The following is a 12,996-nucleotide window of genomic DNA, read 5'->3' as shown; positions in this document are numbered from 1 at the left end:
CTCTACTCATATGAGTAAAGTTACACACACATCTACAGAACTCCACAGCTCCACTCAAAGAATCAATTTTAACTACCCTACCTTTGTCAGATACTTATGTCACTGATCCAGTCCCTCTGCAAACAGTTTTATTACACTTAAAATAAAATACTGCATGTAAACAACTGAAAGGTCACAAACCCATCAGTGCCAGGAAATTCAAAGCTAAGGCTCAAACTGCTTCTTTAACATAAACCTTTTGGGTGACAGCACTGAGAAATGACCCTGAAAACCATGTGATCTTTACTAACATGTGGTATGGTACTCTATGCCAGTTTCATCTTATCATGTGTTATGAAGATCACTCTTGAAATAACTGTTATCAGACAACTGTGATTATTTTTATATATTTGCATATGTACATTATGTTTTATAATTAGTTTGCTGGCTACGGTTATTTATAAACATTTGCAGCCCACTGCCAGGACACCCTTGGGAATGAAATGTGTATTTCAAGTTATCTGTTTCTAGTAATTCAAATAAAATGCATGGTGGTTAACTAGGAGTGTGAACACAGGCTGAAGGTAACAGCTTGAAGTAGCGTGGTTCCAGCACTGAGAAGGCCAACATAAATGACCAAACGTCCCCAAATAAAGCTGTGCTAAGAGCGAACAAACTGCTCACTGAATCTGCAAATGACTAATTCATCCTACTGCAATAACTCCTCATTTAGTCCATGATGCACAAAATCAACATTACAAACTCACCAATGACTGCATCTTTGGGCACTTAATACCTTTGAAAATCCAGCTCTTACCCTAAATCTCACTGAAAGTCACTTTTGTAAATGGGACTTAGGTTTTTGAACTATTTTGAAAATTTTACTCAAAGTTCTGTATGTCTTACACTTCCTGATGGTTTTAATAAGTCTCTTATATGCAGAGTATATATACATGTATCTAAGTTGGTCTAACTGATGGTCTAATTTTCCTTGACACCAATTCTAGACACATGTATTTTAATATCAAATATTTCATAGATCTGAATAGCATTATTCCTTTTCAAAAACTAGCATTTTACATTGGCAGCTTCAATTCTAGATATGTTTTCAAATGCAATTTTGATCCAAAGTAGATGTTATATAATATATTAATATTCCTGTAGTAGTAACACATATTATAATATTCACAGAGATCATAACTAAATTGTAGGGCTCACTCCTGTCTATGACGTGCTGAACGCCCACATTTATTAATGACTGTAATGCAGTGGCCCTCAAACTTTTTTACTTGCAACACCTTTCACATAGCAAGCCTCTTAGTGCGCCCCCCCTTATAAATTAAAAACACTTTTAAATATATTTAACACCATTATAAATGCTGGAGGCAAAGCAGGGTTTGTGATAGAGGCTGACAGCTCACGACCCCCCATGTAATAACCTCCCGATCCCCTGAGGGGTCCTAACCCCAGTTTGAGAACCCCTGCTGTCATGGGAGTTACAGGCATCAAGCAACTCACAGGAGTGCTCAGCTTCTTGCAGAATCAAGCCCATATGGAGCCAAATTTAGACCTTGTGCAAGCGGATGAGATTCCCTTAAAGTCAGCTGCAATACATGCCATTTGAATTTGGCTCATGCAGCGATTCATGTAGCTCCATGGACACAGGAATTTTTAACTTTAATTCCCTAGCTGTTCACTCCCTATTCACGCTCCCTGCTGTAATTCACTTCCTAGTTTCATACAGCATCCATGTGGGAAGTGGCTCAGGAAGATTTGTACATGCTAGTGTGACATTTTCAGTATGACACCAAGACCTGCTACTGCTTGAGCTAAAGAGCCAAGGTTCTGTAGCTGAGGACTGTAGCAGCTCATATCCTCTGTGAATCAGCAAAAGGGGAACTTGCAATATATACTCACTGGTAGGTTACATCTGCACATTCAGGCAGCCTTGAACAGGACAGGGAATGGGAGCAGCCTTCACAAGCCTGGGTGACTAATCTCAGAAGCCCTGTGAAGAGAAGGGGCATTTATGCTGACTGAGGTCACTGATTATCCAGGGAAGGTATGGAATGTTCAGAGGATGATTTCTCTGGGGTTGTCATGTTAGGGGTAGGGGGATAAAGGTGGTTGGCTGATGACAGAGGACCAGGGGGAGAAGGTAAAGTGAGTGGCTGAGAAACTAAGGATATGTTGAGGAGTAAAGGTGCAGAAAGGAAGCATTTCAAAGCTGGGGAAGGAGGATTTTGACTTTGTGTTTATTAGGAACTCATCTGAATATTGCTGTATCTTCATTACTTGTATTGCTAGGAACCATTCTGTTACTCAGGCTGAGGCATGAGATATTGTCAGTGGAGCCTTTTAAGCATTGCTCCAGTTTAGATTCTCATTGTAGACATCTGGGCCATCAAAAGAATGGGCATTCATAGTCTGTTCACAAATTTGGTGATAGAATCAGCCTTTGTTCAGCAGAAGCATTTGGGTCATTCAAAATAAATTTATAAACAGATAAATCAGTTAAAATTAAAGATTATTCCATATAGGAAATGAATTAAAATTTGTTTTAAGATCACAGAAATAAAATACAATTCAATTATGGTTATGGGCACTTAGGTAGATTATACAAACAGATCAGATGACATAGATGCATCCACTCTATTCTTAACACATTTTGGTGTGCTAATGTATTGCAGTATGTGATATTTTGTAATTTATTAACTGCATTAGTCAGGCATGACCTAGAGAGCTAAGAGTGGAGTAGTGGCTATAATCTTAGTGATGGTATAGTACAAAAGCCTAGATAAAATTTAAAATTAAAATTTTGTTTACATAGCAGACTTATGTAAGTGTAACAAATAATTTATTATCAATAATGTACAACTACCATTAATGTACAGCTTGTTGATTGATTTCCTGTTTTTAATGGTATGGTTACAAAAATTCTCTGGGAAAGTATTTAAAATTCTCCTGTGCAAAACCCAGGGTCGGGCAGCCCCAGGAAGCAAGTTGTCCCAGGAGCTGGCCACCCAGGGAGTCAATTGCTCTAGGAAGTGGGGAAACTGGTTGCTGTGGGAACTGCAGAGTCTAGGAAGCCAGTTAACCAGGGTAGCCCTGGGAGTCAGCTGCCCCAGGAGTCGACAAGGCCTAGGGAATTGGGCAGACAGGAGACCCAGCTGTCCCACAAATCAGGCAGCCTGGAAGCTCTTGGATCACTTTCAAAATGAAACATTCAGAAGAAAAATCATTACAGAAAACCTAAATTTCTCCTTTGTAGGAAATTTTGAAATTTATATTTTCTTTCTGAATGGTAACTTTGTTTTTGTTTGTTTTTTTGTTTTTAAATGTTGGGGTTTTCTGCATAATGAAAATTCTGAGTTTAATCCTTATAAACACAACCCTCTTGGATGACGATTCTCCATTTATAACTATTGTTGAGATCCATCAGTTAGCCAGTTTTTAACCCATTTAATATGGGCTACACTGATTTTGTATGTATGCAACTAAATTAGTGGCTTGATTTTCAGATGTACTGAATAGCCAAAGCTCTCATTGAGGTCTGCCTCAGTATGGATTTAGGTGTACAATTTTAGTTTCCCAGATTTGCAATCTTTGTCCTTAGTCTCACCCCTCTGAGGAGCACAAGTAGTATTACTATTATTTCATGGTTACTGCCATTTTACAGATAAGGTACTTTCTCAGTATAAATTGATATATATTATAAAACGTGTTAAGCATTTTTCAAGATACCCAGGTGAACATATCCACTACAGTCCTGTGTTCTTGGAGAGACTACAGCTCATTTTTCAGCACCTGCAGTGAAGTTGGAATAGAAGCATAATTATTATTACTGATTTTCTAAAATAGATGTGCCAAGAATGCAGAAATTTCATCTTTGATTGGTTGGCTTCTGGGAGCAGGAAAACAGAAAGAGGAAATGTCCCTGTTTGAGCTGGCATATGCCATGCAATCCTTGTCCAGTATGTGCCAGGCCACTGTTGCTGGAAGCCTGCAGCAGTTGTGCAGTTTGTCTGTGGTTACTACCACAGGCCAACCAAGTACATGGCCAAATACAGAATGCACGGGGAAAGCTAAAGCATATTAATAGAAATGTGCAGATCAAAAAGGCATGTGTACAAATCAATAAAGCCTGAATTTTATATTAGAGAGACAAAGTGGGTGAGGTAATATCTTTTATTGGACCAGCTTCTGTTAGTGAGAGAGAGAACCACAAAGGAGCTCTGTGTGGCTCAAAAGCATCTCTTTCATCAAAAGAAGCAGGTCCAATAAAAGATATTACCTCACTCACCTTGTCTCTCTAATACCCCGGGACTGACATGACTACAACTACACTGGATTTTATATCACATATTGCCTTGATGCCTAGATTCTGCAAATCATTGCTTTGGGGGGAAGAAATGGGTGGAGTAGTTAAGGTTTGGTTGGTCAGACTTTTCTTATGCATTATAAATTTTTACAAAAACAACATTTAAAACTGATTTACATGTACAAAAATATTGTAAGGACACCATCCAGAAGATTTTTTAAATAGCATTAACATTCTTCCTTTTAAGCAAACAGAACTAAATAAAGGTAGTGCTCTGTTTATTAAGTGATCAAAGCTTAGGCATATTTTCTTCAGTGTTGGACACATCACTTTTCATTTCCTCTCTATGTATAATGCAATGCCAGTAAGACAGCTGCATTTATGATTTAAAGCAAGAATTTGCTGCCTCAAGACAGCAGCCTCGCTCTTAAAAATCAAGGGATTTTCTATATTTTTACTGATACATTTTAAGGACTTTTGCCAGCTCTCCTCTTACTTTAATTTTTTCTCACAGCAGTAACTTGGATACACAAGTCAGTTTAATAAAAATAAAAATAAACAAACAAACCGTGTCAGCTATTTCTGATCTCTCTTTCATTAATTCATGCAAAACTGTCAACATGTCAGCAGACTGTAGAGTATGGCTTCAGAAAGGACCGAGGGAGGAAGATGTATGACTGAAAACAGTGCTTCATTTTACCTGTATTGCATAGGAAAGCATTTTAAGATTAAAATAGCAAGTGTTCAGAATCAGCGAGTGCGTAGCTCATGCAGTGGTGGCAAAGGGTATGTCTACACTTTCGGTTTTACTTGGGTTGTGCTGCAGGTTTTTAGCCCCTCCCCCAGGCACACTGAAAGCCATTAGACGTGTGTCCAGCAGCGTGCTGAATACAAGTTAGCATACTTGCCTGGGGATATGGATAAACCTGCTCATAAAGAGGGGGAGGAATTTGATTATATAAATTGAATATGTGATTTTGTAGGGTTTTTTTCCCCCAAATTGCTTCACTTCAGATTTGAAAATTCAGGCTCCTACATAGAAGAAAACTCTGTTTCCTTTTCCATTTTCCTTTGTCTAGTGATTACAGTACAACTTCAATAATATTTACTTATCTTTATTGTGAAGATTGGGCTTAATCCTGTAGTATTTAAATATTTACACTGTGTAACACCTTCAGGATTTGCACCACTAAAACTACATTATACTTTGTACTCCTGTGGTGCTTTCCACGTCAGGATGTAAAATCATTTGACAACTATTAGGTGTGAGGTTCTGTATCACACCAAACTCAAATAGTAGTGGGAAGTGTGGGATGAGGGCGGCACTAAGGCAGCTTTAAGCCATCTGTGTGTCCTCTTGACCTTGAGCTGCTCTGGGAGACGGAGAGAGGCCCCCACCATAACTTACACAGTTGTAACCCTTCGGCCCGTCACAGTTGGCAGCAACAAGGGCCGGGTTCAGTATCTAGGGGTTCTATTTCAAAAACAGAATGCAAAACTGGCTCAAGTCCCCACCCAGTGTCCTGGGACAATTCCATACCACCCCCTGGGTGTCTCTGGGAGGCAATACTTCCCCTCTCACAAGCACGGAGTCTGAGGGTAGCAAAATCCTTTTAACAAAGGAGGGAAACAATGCGGCACTCCACCTCTTGCCATGGTGGAGTTCTGGAGTCAACAGGAGCGCATTTGAGATCAATTTATCGTGTCTAGACGAGACACAATAAATCGATCCCCAATAGATCGATCACTGCCCGCCAATCCGGTGGGTAGTGTGGACATACCCTAACACACACTTAGTTAAGGTGTGTTAATTACTTTGATATCCTCTCTCACATGTTTCTCTAATTTATTAATCTTCTCATTGCCACTATGGAAGAAACACCACAAACAGGATTCACAACAAACCATGAGCAAAAGACCCACCCCAAAGTAAGTTTGGCAGTATCCTTTTCACCTCAGGGTCTTAAGTCCAACCACCCAAAAGTCCAACACTCCAAAGTCTCTTGAGTGCAGCAACCCAAAAATCACCCAAAAATCCAACAACCCAAAAGTCTCTGTCCCTGGTCAATGCATCCCCACAGTTCAAAAGTTTATCTGCAGAGTTCCACCCCACCCCCATAGTTGGGTGGAAAAGGGGTGGGGGAGAAATGGACATGCAGAATGTTAAGGGGTACCTTACGTGGTCTGAAGCCGATTGCCCTGCCTCTCCATAGGGTTCTTCTGCAGCCTTCACCATGAGCCACTCCACTCCACCAGCTGTGCTGTGGGCACTCCAACCATCCCGCAAACTGCTCAGCTCCCCTCCACTCCAGTCCACTCCACTAGCCGACCCATGAACTGCTCCGCTCTGCCCTGCTTCACTCCACTCATCATCCTATGGGCCACTCCAACCATCCCACAAACTGCTCCACTCTACCAGCTGCTTAGCAATATATCTTCAGGCTCCCCCACTAGTTAACACAGCACTCAGTGATTTCAGCTCTTAGTAATTTTAGCTCTTTAGTAATTTCAGCTTGTAGCAGGGGAGCCCCACTGCTAGTACACCATTAGCCCAAAGTGAATTCAGCACAGCAGCCTGTAATTAGACTCTTAATAGAATCAAAATGAGTTCTGCTATTCAACAGTAGAAAAAGAAGGAGGTCCATACCATCAAGTACAAATACATATCCCCAGCCCTTCTCTCTATTCACTGGGTTTTGGAACCCATGTCCCTTGTCTAGCGAGTGCTACTTAGTTGATGATGAGTCCCTCTGTCATAAAACAGTTCCACTGGCCTTGATTCACATAACCAGGGTAACAACACTTTATTCTTCCTGCCCCACTAACAGAGAAACTGGGGATCCCACAGCAGCCAAAGTGACCATTTGGGCAGCTGTGGACTCATGCTAGGGGGGATGGGTGTCCCTATGCAAACAGAACCAGCCCCTGAAGTTCTTTTCCACAACTCAGCACAATTCACCATCAGAAGTCAGGGTAGAGCTCATCCTGACTCTGCTTACACAGTTATAGGGCCTAAATTACAGCTGTTTCCTGTGGCTTCTTTATGGGCTGCAGTCAGCCTGGAATCTCCACAGGCTGCAGCCCTGCTCCCCAACACACCTCTTCACTCCTAGCACATCACCTACACTAGACTTGTGAGGGAGTCCTTAGAGGACAGCCTTACAGCTGACTTCCACAGAGCCTGCAGCAGAGGAATCCCTGCACAGCCCAAGCTGGGGGTTCTAAGACTTCTTTTCTGCAGCTCCAGCCCTCCGACCAGGTCAGTCACTAATGCTGCCCCATCAAAAGCTGAGTCCAAACTCCCCCATTCTGGGAAGGCTGGTTATGTTCAGAGGAGCAGCTGGTGGGAAGAAATGCCAGGGGTTTGGAAAGAGCTTGATGACACCAAAGAAAGAGGCCATCCTCACCTAACTCTTCACCCCCATCAAAACCCCAAGTGCATGGAAATGGCTTCTATGGTGTTAAGGGAAGGAGGAGGATGCCAGGTAGGCTCAATCCTTCTCCCTCTGATGTAGTTTGGGTCAAAAAAATTTTGGACTGTTTTAATCCATTCATTTTTAAATAAATGGAGGGGACAATCTGATCTTAGTTAAGGTGTGTTAATTACTTTGATATCCTCTCTCACGTTTCTCTAATTTATTAATCTTCTCATTGCCACTATGGAAGATTTAAAAAAAGCATAAAGTGTTTTCACTATATAGATCAATTTACCTTGTTTTGTTTTGTTTTTTGCACGCACACACGTGCGCGCACGCACACACACACACGGGTCACCAGATGTCCCAATTTTATCGGGACTGTCCCGATATTTGCTTGTTTGTCCCACGTCCCAACCAACGTTAGGTCCGGACACTGGACAAACAAGCAAAGCCTCCGGAGCCCGGAAGGGCTCGCGCCCTCCCTAGCCCCGACTCTGCCCCCTCTTTCCCCCATTGGATCCCTCCCCAAATCCCCGCCCCCTCACTGCCCCATTGGCTCCCTCCCCAAATCCCTACCTCTTGCCAAGCACACCGTGCCCAGGAGACGCAGGGGAGCACGGGGCCAGGGTGAGTGTGAGTCTGGCTTGGCCCCGAGCAGGCAGAACTCGGGGGCGGCCCGCAGGGCCAGGCGGCGGCTGTTCTCCTCACCTGGGCAGCGGGACTCGGGAGCAGCCGCTGCTGCAGCTTCCACTGCCGCGGGGGGAGGAAGCAGCCAAGCACGCTGTGCCCAGCCCCTGGCCAGTTGCGTCTGGGCCGGCTGCCCAGCTGGTGCAGTCCCGCAGCAGGAGGCATCGGCAGCCCAGCCCCATTCATTCTGCTGCGGGACCCGAGCGGGATAGGGGGGCTGGGGCCTGCTGCCCCCACTCCGGGGCGGCCCGCGGGATTGCACCAGCTGGGCAGCCAGCGCAGATGCGACTGGCCAGGGGCTGGGCACAGCGTGCGTGCTGGGTCCTCGCAGCAGGCCCGGGCTCGGGGGGTTCGTGGGCACCAGAGGGAGAAGGAAGCAGGAGTGGGGGATTTTTGTTTTTGTTTTTTTGCTCTGCTCCCATTTTTTTCCCCTCTGCCCCCGCCCCGCCCCCCTGCATCCCGATATTTGACCTGGGTGATCTGGTCACCCTAACACACACACACACACACACACACACGATCCATTTACTTTGTGTTTTTTTTTTCACAGACAAACACACACACACACACACACACACGAGTCTTTGAGGTGGTCAATTTTACCTTCTCTGGTAGCTCTCACTCTCAAGAACGCAAAGCTATGGGATTTCAGACTCAAAAAGATTTTAAACAAATTTGAGCACACATCATGTAATTAAAGGATGGCTACATGTTTTATCTGCTAACTGGTTGCCAGGCACTCTGAACAGATTAGTCAGTCAGCTTAAATCCTCATACCATGGCAGCACACAAGGTTTGAAAAGAAGGCCTGGTCTACACTGGGGGCGGGCGAGAATAGTGTAGCTGAAGTCGACGTATCTTAGATTGACTTACCTCCCTTCCTCACAGCGCAGGATCGTCAGCTGCAGCTCCCCCGTCGATTCCGCTTCTGTCTCTCACCCAGGTGGAGTTCCGGAGTCAACAGGAGCGTATTCGGGGATCGATTTATTGTGTCTAGATAAGACACAATAAATCAATCCCTGATAGGCGGGTAATGATCGCTCTATCTGGTGAGTAGTGTGGACATACCCTAACACACACTCTGGTGGTTCAAAAATAGGAGCGGTACCAGAAAGGAAGCTTCTTTGATGACTGAGCCAGAAGGAGCTCTGCTATATCTCCTTTATCTGTTGGAAATCATGGTTGTGTCTGTCACATCGCAGGACACTTTTTTACAGACACCCCAGATATTTGCATATTAATAGCTGTAGCTAAACTGAGAGTTAAACAGACACAAATTGGGGTTCTGTCTTGCGAATTATCCATGCATAAAAATCCCAATGACTTCAGTGGCAATAGCGGCACATTCAGAATTGGACCTATGAAGCTGACTAGAGCTGTGCCAACCCTCTATAATATAATCCAGAACTAGGTGGGTTGAAACCTAGTTTGTCAGAGACTCAGCACTTGAACTAGGTTTTCTGAGATTCACAAATGTTTTGCCAACTTTAACTTCATATAACATGTTATTTAGTTCTAGCTTGATAAAATTCCACTAATTAGTCCATCTATATGTAAAGGGACTGTTGGCCCCTTACTAAAACTCAGTAGGGTTTTTTTTTGTTTTTTTGTTTTGTTTTTTTGTTTTTGCTTGGCTAGCTCCCAGTACCAAAAGAAAAGAGAAGGGTCAATGGGAAATCAGGACCCTAAGACTGACAGTTTCCAGGAGCAATGGGGAGAGGTCAGTGCTCCAGGTCAGCCTGATTGACAGGGCAAGCAGACTAATGAGGGAGTCAAGAGGCCAGAGCCTTCATTTGAGCTGAAATTGCCTGGAACAGAGTGGGGCCGAGCTAAGGAAAGAGCAGAGGCCCGAGCTGAGCTGGGGAACAGGGCCACATGCACCAGAGAAGCAGCCTAGGGAGGAGATCTATGCTGAAAGCATGGCTGCAGCAACAAAAACCACAGAAGCAGCCCAGAGAGCAGACCTGTGCTAGGAGAACTGCAGCAACCAGAGCCAGAGGCGCCAAAAAAAGCAGCCCAGGGGGCTAGAAGCAGAGCAACAGTAGTGCTAGGGATGGAATTGAGGCTGGAGCTGGTGTAGTCTGGAACTGGGTGTGCTGAGCAGGTGGGGAGAGCAAGGGGGCCCAGGGCTGAGGGCCTAGCACAGCGAGATGCCCCCAGCAAAGAGGCCTTGCAGGCCAGACCTGAAATGGGATCATAACCCCGATGGGGAGGCTGACACTGGGAAGAAGGGTCCTGTCATCTAGAGCCTGAAAGTGTGTGGCCACCGTCAGAGCAAGTGTCCAACCTTTAGCACAGCCAGGGCCTGAGAACTGTGAACTTCCCTTACATTCCTGTAACAGCTGGTTGTGATGTCCCTGTGTCACAGAGTGGGGTTACATGCTTTCCTTTAACTTTTCCCATTTCTTCCTTATTTTTTAAAATTGGTTGCTATTTAATAAATTGTATTTCCTTTGAATTCTATGTAATGATCAGTGGGTCAGAGAAGCATCCAGTGCGGCACAGGCACTGACTTTCCATTGTGCCAGGGGGTGCTCAACCCCTGGCTCTGCACCAGGCCCCCCCCTTCCTCCAAGGTCACACAGTGCCCCGCCTCTTCCCACCCCATTCTGCTCACTCCTACCCCCTCCTGCATGCTGTGAAACAGCTGATTGTGGTGAGTGGGAGGCACAGGGAGGGAAGGGGGGAAGCTCTGATTGGCAAGGCCTGCCGGTGGGCAGGAGATGCTGGAGGGAGAGGGAGGTGCTGATAAGAGGGCTGCCGGTGGGTGCTCAGGACCCCCCATTTTTCCCCATGGGTGTTTCAGCCCTGAAGCACCCACAGAGTCAGCACCTATGTGGTGCGGAGAGTGCACCCTGGAGTGAGGACATCCTAGCCCCTATTCTAAGTGACCACAACAAGGTTGGGGGTCAAGTCCCCCCAGGAATCCATGGGCCCAGCATTGTTGGGGTTACGAGGGCTCTGCCACACAGGGCAGTGGAAGGGGAGTACTCGAGGTCATGCAGGCCTCGGTAAAGGAAGTGGGATCAAGAACTCAGATCCTTTTGTTAGCTCGTTTCACCGGGATAATGTATAAGCCAGAAAAGTTCTCAATTCCCAGATCATTCCCCCACTTACACGTACCTTTAAAATAAGACCGAATAATGTTTTTTTCCCCTTGTTAACGGTTTTGAATTTCTTTACAGTAACTCCTCACTTAACGTCGTAGTTATGTTCCTGAAAAATGCAACTTTAAGTGAAACGATGTTAAGCGCATCCAATTCCCCATAAGAATTAATGTAAATGAGGGGGTTAGGTTCCAGGGAAATTTTTTTCACCAGACAAAAGTCTATATACACACACACACACATTGATTGTGAAGCGTGGTTGAGGTGGAGGAATCAGAGGGTGGGATATTTCCCAGGGAATGCCTTACTGCTGAATGAACTAGCAATTGACTGAGCCCTCAAGGGTTAACTCTCACAACACTCTAAAAGAGAGCAGGAAAGGAGGGAGGGCAGACAGAGACACACACCCTGTGTGAGAGAAAAAAATGTGCATTTCCCCTTTAAGTAGCTGACCCTGGGCTTAAGTACACTGCCTTGTGAATTAAATCAGCTTGCTGAGACCTGAGACCCACAGCTACTGCCTAGAAGCTCCTTCCATCCTTTGTGTGTGCCCCTGTTCTATGGAAGATGGGGTAAGCAGGGTGCAGAAGCAGGGGGGAGGGGAGACACCCTGACATTAGCCCCCCTCTGCCTCCCTCCCTCGTACAACAAGCAGGAGTCTCTGGGAGCAGCTCCAAAGCAGAGGGCAGGAGCAGCACATGGCAGTGGCGGGAGGGACAGCTGCAGCACAGGGAACTTAAGGGAGTGAGGAGTTGATAGGGGGAGCTGATAGGAGGGCTGCTGGTCCACCCTGGTTCCAACCACCCACCAGTTAGCTGCAACAGGCTGCTCTTCCTGCAAGCAGGGGACAAAACAGGCAGCTGCCAAACAATGTTAGAAGGGAGCATTTCACAACTTTAAACGAGCATGTTCCCTAGTTGATCAGCAACTTAACATTGAAACAACGTTAACCAGGTCGACTTTAAGTGAGGAGTTCCTGTACTTGGTTTTGGTACAGTGTGAGCAGAAGTTCTAGCCACTCCTGTACAGTGAAGCTCTGAATTTCAGTCCATTTCTGGCTTTATGAGGCTCAGTGTTAAAGTAGGTATTGAGACTGATGGCAGACCATCTATCCTCCTTATGCCTGAACTGGCATTTTGGGAAAACCATACCCATCTGGTTAAGGGCTTTTGGCAGAGCTGAAATAGCTTCTGAAAGTAGCCAGAAGTGGGGCAGAGAGCAAGAGAAGATGGAAAAAAGCAGATGTGTTAGGGAATTCAAAATATAGGAGGCGACAAGAGAGAAGTGAAGAAAGGAGAACTTAGGAAGGAGTGGCACAAAAAAGGAGAGAATAATGAGTGAAGAATGCAACAGGAGAAGCAGAATTTAAAATAAGTGAAGAAGAATTCCTACTTCATAAATACCATGCAAAATTGAATGCAATAAGGGGCAGAGCTATCAGGAAGGCCAGGGCTTTATAAAGCAGTGAGCAAGCGACCGAGGA

The sequence above is a fragment of the Chelonoidis abingdonii genome, chromosome 1 (genome assembly GCF_003597395.2).
Source record: "Chelonoidis abingdonii isolate Lonesome George chromosome 1, CheloAbing_2.0, whole genome shotgun sequence".
NCBI lineage: Eukaryota > Metazoa > Chordata > Testudines > Testudinidae > Chelonoidis > Chelonoidis abingdonii.
The sequence above is the reverse complement of the archived record's forward strand: the minus strand, read 5'-3'. Positions refer to the sequence as shown.